This window comes from Juglans regia, chromosome 5 (assembly GCF_001411555.2).
Source record: "Juglans regia cultivar Chandler chromosome 5, Walnut 2.0, whole genome shotgun sequence".
Classification (NCBI taxonomy): domain Eukaryota; kingdom Viridiplantae; phylum Streptophyta; class Magnoliopsida; order Fagales; family Juglandaceae; genus Juglans; species Juglans regia.
In genome coordinates, this window is record NC_049905.1 from 5,487,360 (window position 1) to 5,497,677 (window position 10,318).

At 33.7% G+C, this 10,318-nt stretch overlaps 1 pseudogene; it reads right to left on the reverse strand.

The window, feature by feature from the left end:
* Positions 1-2,116: 2,116 nt before the first annotated feature.
* LOC109003404 lies at positions 2,117-4,534 on the reverse strand (annotated as a pseudogene).
* Between the last annotated feature and the right edge of the window lie 5,784 nt (positions 4,535-10,318).

Genomic DNA, 10,318 nt, shown 5'->3' on the forward strand with positions numbered 1-10,318 from the left:
CACCATCTACTTTTTCGATTTGAGCATTTTGGCCTCCAAACACCTCCCACGCCGCCACCCACGGCCAACCACCACCACCATTAACTTCACCAATATCCCTAAATCTTTCTCTAATAATCTCAAATTTTCGTTTGTCTCTGTTTAAAAGTTGAGTTTTTGAGACCCACGGCCTTTGTCCATTTTTCCACTGTTAAATTGTTGTGTCGCCACTTCTAGCACCCTCGTGATCTTTTGAAAATTATATTATAGTATTGTAAGTATTTTTTCAAATAACTTTGAGATTTAAATGTTTTTTTTTTTTTTACGCTAACTCCTTTTTACTGTGAATTGGTTGGTTGTGTCAGACTGAGTCCAAAGAGTAAGGAGGTCGGTTAGATTGGATGATGAAGTTGTTTGTGTGATTGGTTTATGCTGAGACTTGTTGATTATTTCGGGTTTAAATATTGGTGTTTTGAGTTTGACGTTGGTTAAGGTGAATATTGATGATTTTATAAAGTGATGATATATTTTGGGATTATGAGAGTTTTAAGTTTTGAGGAATGATTAGAAACTTACGGAAATTACGTGATTATTTTTATAGGTGACGATTTATAGTCGACTCGACATTTTTTAGAAAAATTTTAAAAAGCCAAGAAGTCCAAGTAAGCGGGGTTTTTATGCTAGATTTTACATAAAAATAAAATGGGCTGAGGTTGATTTTTGAAAAATGTGCATGTTTGGTTATGAAAAGAAATTTGAACTATCTTAGTTATTTATTCTGCATTACTCATGAGATTCTGTTTAAGAATAAAATATTTTCTGGCATGATTGGTGCAGACATAAGCTATTTTGGCATTTTGTTTCTAAACTGTACAAAAGAGAGCAAATATAAGATTTTGTGCATAAATTATATTTTTGTAATCTGACTCTGTTCTGTTCTGAAAAATGTTATGTACTCTGATATGATATGATATGCTTTCCTCAACCTCTAGCATGACATTATGTTTCTATTCTGTTCTGACCTTACCACGGGTGTAAAACTGTGGCTTCTATTTGGGTTGGTATCAACTTTTCTATTTCTGGCGCACTCACTTTGGAAACAAAGTAGCTTTCTGCATGGTCTTTCCTATGTGCATACTGGGAGCTCCGAGAATGATAAGGGGAAGATTCACTTTCTGTTTCTGCTTGGTTGGCCGCCAGAGTTTGCACAACCCTACCACGGGAGTTAAACATAGAATTCTATTCTGATATAATATTTCAGTTATGTTGTGCCAAGAAAATTTTGAATAAGAATATTTTTTAACTTTCGCTCTGATATTTTGATAACATATTCTGACTCTGCATTCTAAAAATAAAAAGTGTTTTCTTCTGCATTCTTAAATCTGTAAATGCTCATGTTTGCATATTAGTATATGTTCTTTACTTACTGAGTTGTTGATAACTCACCCTCTTTATCTTCACAATATTTTCAAATGATTTTGAATTTTTCAGCTGAGGATCAAGACTATGAAGCATTGGGTAAGATGATTTAAAAATAGTGGATTAAGAATGAAAAGTTTACTATGAGTATTGGTGATTTTTGTTAATTATATTGTTGAAATGTGAGTTTAAGTGATATGTAGAGAAGTTGATAATTTTGAGGTGTCTGTATTGAGGATTTAATATATGAGTTTGTGTAATTAATTAAAATTGTGGTGTTTACGTTTGATTTAGAACTTTTGGAAGTATATTAGTAATATTAAAGTTGATTATCAGATAACATGAGTTAACTCTCTAAATCTTCGGAGACGGAGTATTACAGTGTCATAGCATAGCCAAGTGTCCCCGTTCTTTTTTGTGGCAAGTGTTAAGTCACTGCTCTAAAATTTAAGCGAATATATAACAACAGATATAACATCTTCTCATTCAGAAATCCACAATTATTTCACATGTTGTGCACAGATATAACAACTTCACTTCGGGCTTCAAAGTCTACCTGTTGTCACATCAGGCGAGACAATTTCCACGACAGAAAGTTACCACTTGGCACTTATTACACAAAGAAACAAAAACAAGGACAATGTACGTGAATTTTATTTTCACTTTCCTTGTAGAGATCGAACCAACCCAATCACGAGGCATATATAAAATATATAGCTTACAACTTCTTCACCAACAGATCCACTCCATTTTCAGGCTCTATGACCATCCTAATAGTAGGTGCATGGCTGTACTTTGGGGAGAGGGAGAAAGAGAAATTGGAGAGAAGTAGTGCTATCAGTATCTTGAGTTCGACCATGACCAAGTGCTGCCCAACACACACGCGGGGCCCAAATCCAAATGGCATGTATAAGTGCGGCTGACTACAAGCACCCTTAACTCCATTTGCAAATCTAGCTGGGTTGAACTTCAAGGAATCTGGTCCCCATATTTCTGGATCAGTATGCGATGTCAACAACACTGTCCAAATGTTGACACCCTTTGGGATATTAATGTCCCCCAATTTCATGTCCTTCAAGGCCTCCCTAGACATCACGAAGACGGGTGGATAAAGACGCAAAGATTCATGTATTACCATCGTTAGCTGCATATCCATATTGAATTCAGTTTGTGGTTAGAAATGCCTTCTTTATTACTCTTTGTGCTAATAGATTCAGATACGGTTTGTACAAGGAGCGCGCAATTATTATAAGTAATCTCAAAATACATACGCATAGTACCTATTTCATATCATAGGATGTTATGTTAATTCAAATTTATATGATTACCTGTTTCATCTTACGAAGCATATCAGCATCAGGTGTACAACCTTGGCAGATGTCGAGAACCTCAGCACGGACACGGTCTTGCCATTCTTGATTTGAAGCTAAGAGCATGAGGCACCATGAGGCAGAAACTGCAGTGGTCTCGTACCCAGCCAAGTATATGTTCTTGCAGTTGTCAACAATGAAACTTTCGGTAGCCTCCTTGCTCAGGTCACAATTCTTAGCGCCCTCAAGAACCATATGAAGAAAATCCTTCTCATGATCAGAGGCTTTTTGTCTCTTCTTGACTATCTCTAGTATCAAACTGCGGACTTCCTTTTGTAACCTCCATCCTTCCCTATTGCTTCTCGTGGGAAGGTACCTGTAACATGCATGTAAAGTGAATGTCCAAGTTGTTGCTTTAAAGGGCTATGTAAGCAACGATATAATTTTAGAAATAACATCATTTATTTTTAGTAAATTTGAGAACCGTCCTTTTTTTGGATAAAATAAAAGAAAGAACTCATGAAAGAATCCTCGCACCTTAAGCCAGGTATGCCAGTGGACAAATCTTTCAAGGACATGACTCCTAGTAGAGCTCTTAGTTTTAGGAAAATCTTTTCCCCCTGTGCATAGCTGCTTTCAAAACAGGCTCTTGAGATCACATCACCAGAGAAACTTCTCAGGTCATCGTCGATGTGTATGTCTGCAGTTCCACCCTCAATCTCAATCCTACTCTTCCATGAGTTTAGCAGTGGGGTGGTCGACTCAGTAATTATGTTTATCATTCCCTACATGGGTTTAAGATCACAATCTACTTGTGCGTATCTCTATTGAAAATTGCTAGATTTACAAAGAAATCTTATAAAAGTAAGTTCACATGATTGTTTATAAACTTAGTTTACAACAATATTATTTAATGTTTACTAAAATGATCATACCTTGACCTTCTCCATGTAAAACTAAGGAGCAAAGATTTTGCTCTGCCTGGTCCATATAGCCCCATTTGAAGTGATAATGCCCTGACCTAGCAAAGGACCAAGCTCTTTTTGCTGTTCCAATGGTTTCCCAAAGTCCAAGGATGTGCATGTGGTTATCTCACTCAAAATGCCAGGTTCGTTTATGAATATTTTTGGTGAGGTTCCCAGAGAAAACACAAATAAATCACCTGCTTAAACATAAAACATACAGCAAATGAAAGAGCTAGCTAGCTTACTTCTGCATGTTTGACAACCATTAAGTTTTGAGGGATTTTCTCCTCACTTTTCATAGCTTCAATTCCATCCTTTCTGTGGCCACCCACGAGGCCAGACATGAATTCACAAAGTTTTTTTTTTTTTTTAAATATTAATTTCATCTTCAATATATATATTTTTAAATATTTATCATACAGTGCTTTCTCTATCCAAACCTATCAAATCGTAATTTTCAAAAAAACTTATAAAATTTAATCTCAATGATCAATCTTCTCTCATAACATGATGAGATCAAACTCATGAGAATTTGAGATGGATATTGCAAGGTGATGGATACACACCATATTGTTTCCTCCATTGCTCAAAGAATGGAAAGATGGCAGCAGCACAGTTGTGGGAGACCGGGATTTCTCCGGCAGGAGCTTTAACTTTGGTGGATCGGGCCTTCATTATCTCCCAAATATTTCCGAGTAGCAAAGTCGGCGGTGGTCCAGTGATGCCTTGCTTTCTCAGTGCAGATCGAAGCCTGTCAGGCTTCAGCACCAGCTCATTATACAGGCGTACCAACAGTCCGGCGAAAGCAAGAAATGCAACGGCAATGAATATCTTTGCTGCATCAAACTTGAGCTCCTCCATGGCCCTAGCTAGTCTTCTTTGTCTTTCACCGTTCACGTAGAAATGAGCTTGGTTCATGACTTGGTTTGTTTCCCGGCCCATACGTACAAATTAATATACTGAGTTTGGTCAAACTTGAGGGTAGTTAATTAGTGTTGAGGAATAATTTCTCGTGACAAAGTCTTGGACATGTTTATAAATAATGAACAATTTTCTTTTATAGAATCGATTTTATGAGATGAGTTAGGCTCATGAATTTCTTCATGGTATCAGAACCTCCCACAGGACGAATGGGAGCCCACACTACTTACTCTGTGACAAGTACCAGAAAAATACTAGTCTGCACGTGAGGGAGGGTGTTGAAGAATAATCTCACATTGGCTGTAGACAAGGTCTTGGGCATGTTTATAAGCAATGAGCAATCCTCTCTTATAGAACCGATTTTATGAGATGAGTTAAGCTCATGAATTTCTTCAATTGGAACGAATTATTGTATTAGATTTTGAATTAATTTATCTGTTCCATTCTTTAAGCTAAGAGAAAATAGACATAGTTTTGAATAATTAATGGTGGTGCATCTACACCATCCACTCACTGATCTACATATAATATAAGAATATTAAATGGAATAATATCTATATATATGATGAGAAATTATTTGTACAAGTTTCAAATAGACAAGTCTCATATAAGTCCTTGTAAAAAAATGGACCCCACCTTAAAAAAGTGTAAAAAAAACTACTCTTTATTAGTGTGACCCATTTTTTACAAAAAGTTTGTATAAGGCTTATCTATTTGGAGCTTGTATCTAGCATTACTCATATATGATGTGTCTATTCTTTCTCGAAAAAGAAATAGATCATTCAATTCCATCACATAGCAAGATTTCTATTCTATTAAGAATTAATCTACCAATAATAGTTTGGTCTCACATATAATTTTCTAATTGGCTTAATTACCAAAGTGGCCGTACGTGTATTATTGGTTTGTCTATATTTTTATGCTAGTATAGTTTTATATGCTAATTACAACTTAGGTCATGTCACAGCTTATGTGAGATAGCCTGCAGTTGCATGAATTTTTAAATGGATTGCGATCGACATGATAATTAATTATTTGTTCTAAAAGTTAAAAAATGTAGATTATTATATGAAATACTTAATTAATTGGAGTTGAAGTTTAGAGTTAGGAACAATTAATTAATGGAGGTTAAACTCTAGATAATCAAGATCATCAAATTAAGAATGGGTGCATGCATCATGCATGGGTGAGAGGTTGTATCTAACAAATAATATTTAAGGGATCACCAGAGTCAGGGGGATTGAATATTTGAACAATGAAAATGCACCCAAGTTTATCGTCATTATTAATTATTTTCTGACTTCGATCTGTTGATCACCAATGAGCTCATTGTATATATATATATATATATATATATATATATATATATATATATATATATATATACACTACAAGAAAACTGCTTATTTGCGACCAGTTAATTCCAGCGAAATGATTATTTACAACTAAAATTAGTTGCGATAAGTCTTTTGGTCACAATAAATTGGTCACAAAAGCCCATTTTTCTTGTAGTAATAGACACGCGTTTTAAATTCTCAAACAAAAAATAAATAAGTTTGACGTACGTACGCCATCATTTATCTATTTTTTTTATTCATTTTAAGGTATTTAAAAATGTGCATTAAAAATATTAGGAAAAAAAAAGTAATTAAGAATTCAACATGCAATATGCATGGTGAGACATTAATTAATATGAATATATAGTGGGTCGAACCTTCATGATTCATCAATCAAAGTATATACGTAATTACTCTGATCTATCGTGTCAAAGTAAATTTTAATCGTATCAATTATGGCATAAAAAACTACTTAAAAATTAACTATATCGATAGATGAAGCTAGTTACAAGAAAAACAAACTTTTGTGATCAATTATTTATTATAATCAAAAGACTTTTCACAATCAATTTTAATTATAAATAGTCATTTCGTTGAAAGTAACTAATCTCAAATAAACAATTTTCTTGTAGCATAGCATTACTCTCATGAACAAATCGTGAACTATAATCACTGTTGAGTTAACGCAAATATGATCAAGATCCACATGATGATCAAGCATGCATGCATCTATTATACATGTTCATGACTAATATTATTGTTGATAAATATTTAATTACAAATAGATTTTTTTTTTTAAAATAAACTTTCAAATTAACTAATCGGTCATGATGAAGTATGTCAATACATTAACATTAATACCAGTTTTAATCCAATATTGCTGCCCTAGTATCGGTCTTCGCTGGCAAAATACCGCCAAATTCAACTCATGATATATACGTAAAGAAAGAAAAATACATAAATAAATATTGCTTCATGATTATTCTCTGATAATGATATTGATAATTATATATGCTATATAATTTATGATGTTGAAATTCATGATATCTTCTTAATTAAGGCGCAATAAGCCCATAAAAAAAACAAAAATAAATATTAAACCCATATTAAATTGCAATATATACAGACAGGTTCGTTCGTTTGGTTATATATATATATATATATATATATATATATTAAAAAAACCATGAAATTGAAAGAAGATCATGATTTTGTACATTTTTTAAAACAACTTGATATGATAAATAGGAAAAATTAAGGAATGTATAGAAGACGTGGTTTATATATACCTGATAAGATTAAATGATGACTAGCTCTCACGAATATTCTTATAAGGAGGCCCAATTGAATTATTTTTGTATTTGCACTAATTAAGACATGACATGTTTTATTTCATGGAATAGAGCCTTCATTTTTAGGTTGGATTTTTTTATGATATATATATATATATATTTCATGGAGAATGGCCACTCGATCTTTAAAATAAGGAATATTTATTCCTTTAAAATATGAAATTTTACTCATAGATTCATGGGGTATGACCATTTTATGAAAGAAAAAAGTTGGTCCTTAGGGTTGAGATTTTTTTCTAAAAAAGCCTTCACGAAATACTCATATATCATAATGATATCTCTATTTAGATTTCATTAATTCGTTATTGAAAAATTAAAGATGTAGCACTTACTCATCATGACAAATCATGAACCGGCACGTGCCACACACTACAAGTTTTGTGGTTGTGCACAGATATAACAACTTGACTTCGGACTTCAGAGTCTACCTGCTGTCGCATCAGGCTAGACAATTTTCCACAACAGGAAGTTACTACGTATTACACAATGAAACAAAAACAAAAACAGTGTATGTGAATTTTAGTTTCTATTTCCTTGTACATATTGAACCAACCCAACCACGAGGCATATAATATATAGCTTACAACTTCTTCACAAAGAGATCTACTCCATTTTCAGGTTCTATGACCATCCTAATAGTAGGTGCATGGCCATAAGTATCTTGAGTTCGACCATGACCAAGTGCTGCCCAACACACGCGGGGCCCAAATCCAAATGGCATGTATAAGTGCGGAGGACTGCAAGCACCTTTAACTCCATTTGCAAATCTAGCTGGGTTGAACTTTAAGGAATCTGGTCTCCATATTTCTGGATCAGTATCATGTGATGTCAATAACACTGTCCAAATGTTGACACACAGAGAGCTCTTAGTTTTAGGAAAATCTTTTCTCCTTGGGCATGGTTGCTGCCAAAACAGGCTCTTGAGATCACATCACCAGAGAAACTTCTTAGGTAATCGTCGATGTGTATGTCTGCGGTACCAGTACCCTCAGTCTCAATCCTACTCTTCCATGAGTTTAGCAGTGGGGTGGTCGACTCGATAATTAAGTTTATCATTCCTTACATGGGTTTAAGTAAATTTATAAATTTACTTTTATAAAATCTCTTTGTAGATCTAAATACTTCTTGTATTAGTTACCTACTAATTCTGGAGGCAACCAATATTATTTAATATTTGCCAACGATGCAAACAAATTGAAGCAAGCAATCAAGCAATCACACGACACACAATTTACGTGATTCGGCAACATACTTAAATTTACAGAGCTAGAGAGATCTTATTAATACAGATGAGATTACTATTACTCAATCTCAACTTACTCTCTATGAGGCTTTTTTCTCTATCACACTTTGCCTCTTTTTGTTCTCACTGAAAACTGCTGAAAGACATCTATAAGAGAACAAAATATTAAATCTTTATAGAAAACAGCGCTGAAAACCCTAATTATCGCTCAAGCGGTATGTTAAGTGCGCCTCGAGCGAACGAACAGCCAATGAACATTGGCTCGAGCAAAATTGTATAGAGTTTGATATTTAGTTCAATGCTTGACCAAGCAAGATTTTTTTTTTTTTTTGTAGTTCCAAGAAATCAGATTATTTGGGATGGTGAATTACGAGTGATTAGAAACCCATGAGATGAAGTGAATTTGAGATAGCGAAGGATTTTGCTAAATGGCAATCTAATGATTATTAGTAGGACACTACATGTCTCTCTAGAACAAAAATCCAAATGACAATCCTTAATCAAAAGTCCCTAAAGATGATACAAGAGATCGTTAATAACATTCTTGGAAAAGCCGATAACAAAAATATTGTTGATATAAATCTGTTGGTATTCTAAAAATAAATGAAAAGGAAAGTATCGCTTATTGCTTTTGAAGCCTAGAAGCCATGTAAATTCAAAGAAATCACAACTTAGCCATAAGCAACGTGCAAGAGGAGTTTTTCTAAGCCTGTAAATGGCTTTCTTTAGTCTGCAGACATGATGAGAAAATTGAGGGTACTGGGCAAAACTTGGCAGTTGAGTCATGTGCACAAACTCAATAAGATCTAGGGGTGATTAACGGTCCGGTCGGACCGAACGGACCGACCGTTTCGGTCCGGACTGAGACTTAGACCGGTCCGGTCCGGTCCATATTTTAGAGGACTGAAATCATTCGGTCCGGTCCACGGTCCACAGTTTTTTTGGACCGGACCGGACCGAATGAAAAATTAAAAAAAAATATATTTTTTATATATTTTTTATATATAATAATTGTGCAATTAACAATATAAATTTTTAAATATATTATTAATACTTGTTAATATTCTATAAATTAACAATATTTTATATATATCTTCATTTAACCTATCACTATTAACAATATAAAATTTTAAATATACTATTAACACTTGTTAATATTCTATGAATTAATAAATATATAATATCAATTAGTTAATTATATAGTAATTATATAAATTAATAATATAATTTTTATCTAATTTATTATTATTGATCATATAAAATATTTTTTTATTGAGTTTGTTACATAATCCACATTAATAAGTCACTTAATTTAATTTAGTATTTTAAATAAATTTTTTTATTAATTATTTAAAAAAAAAAAGGCGGACCGACTAGACCGGACCGGACCGATAGCTATCCCTTTGGGTGTTCGGTCCGGTCCGGTCCGGAAAAATAATGGACCGAAAATTTTCGATCCATCGCCGGACCGGACCGGACCGGCCCGTTTGCAGCCCTAAATTAAGATCACTATGCAAAAATGCATTATGCACGTAGTACTGTTGAATTGTCAATGATGTACAATCTAGTCAACCATATAAACAATAGAGGCCGGTTAATGATTCCCATGATTCTTGGGATACTTGTCTTTTATATATAACCGTTATAAAACTATTAATCTAATCCAAAAAAATATACACAAATGGTAGACCTCTTTCACATTAGGTTTATAAATCCAGGAAAAAAATAGGGAAGAAATAGTGCACTTATTGAGAGCATTAGTATTGGATTGGTTATTCTATTCTTCAAATTT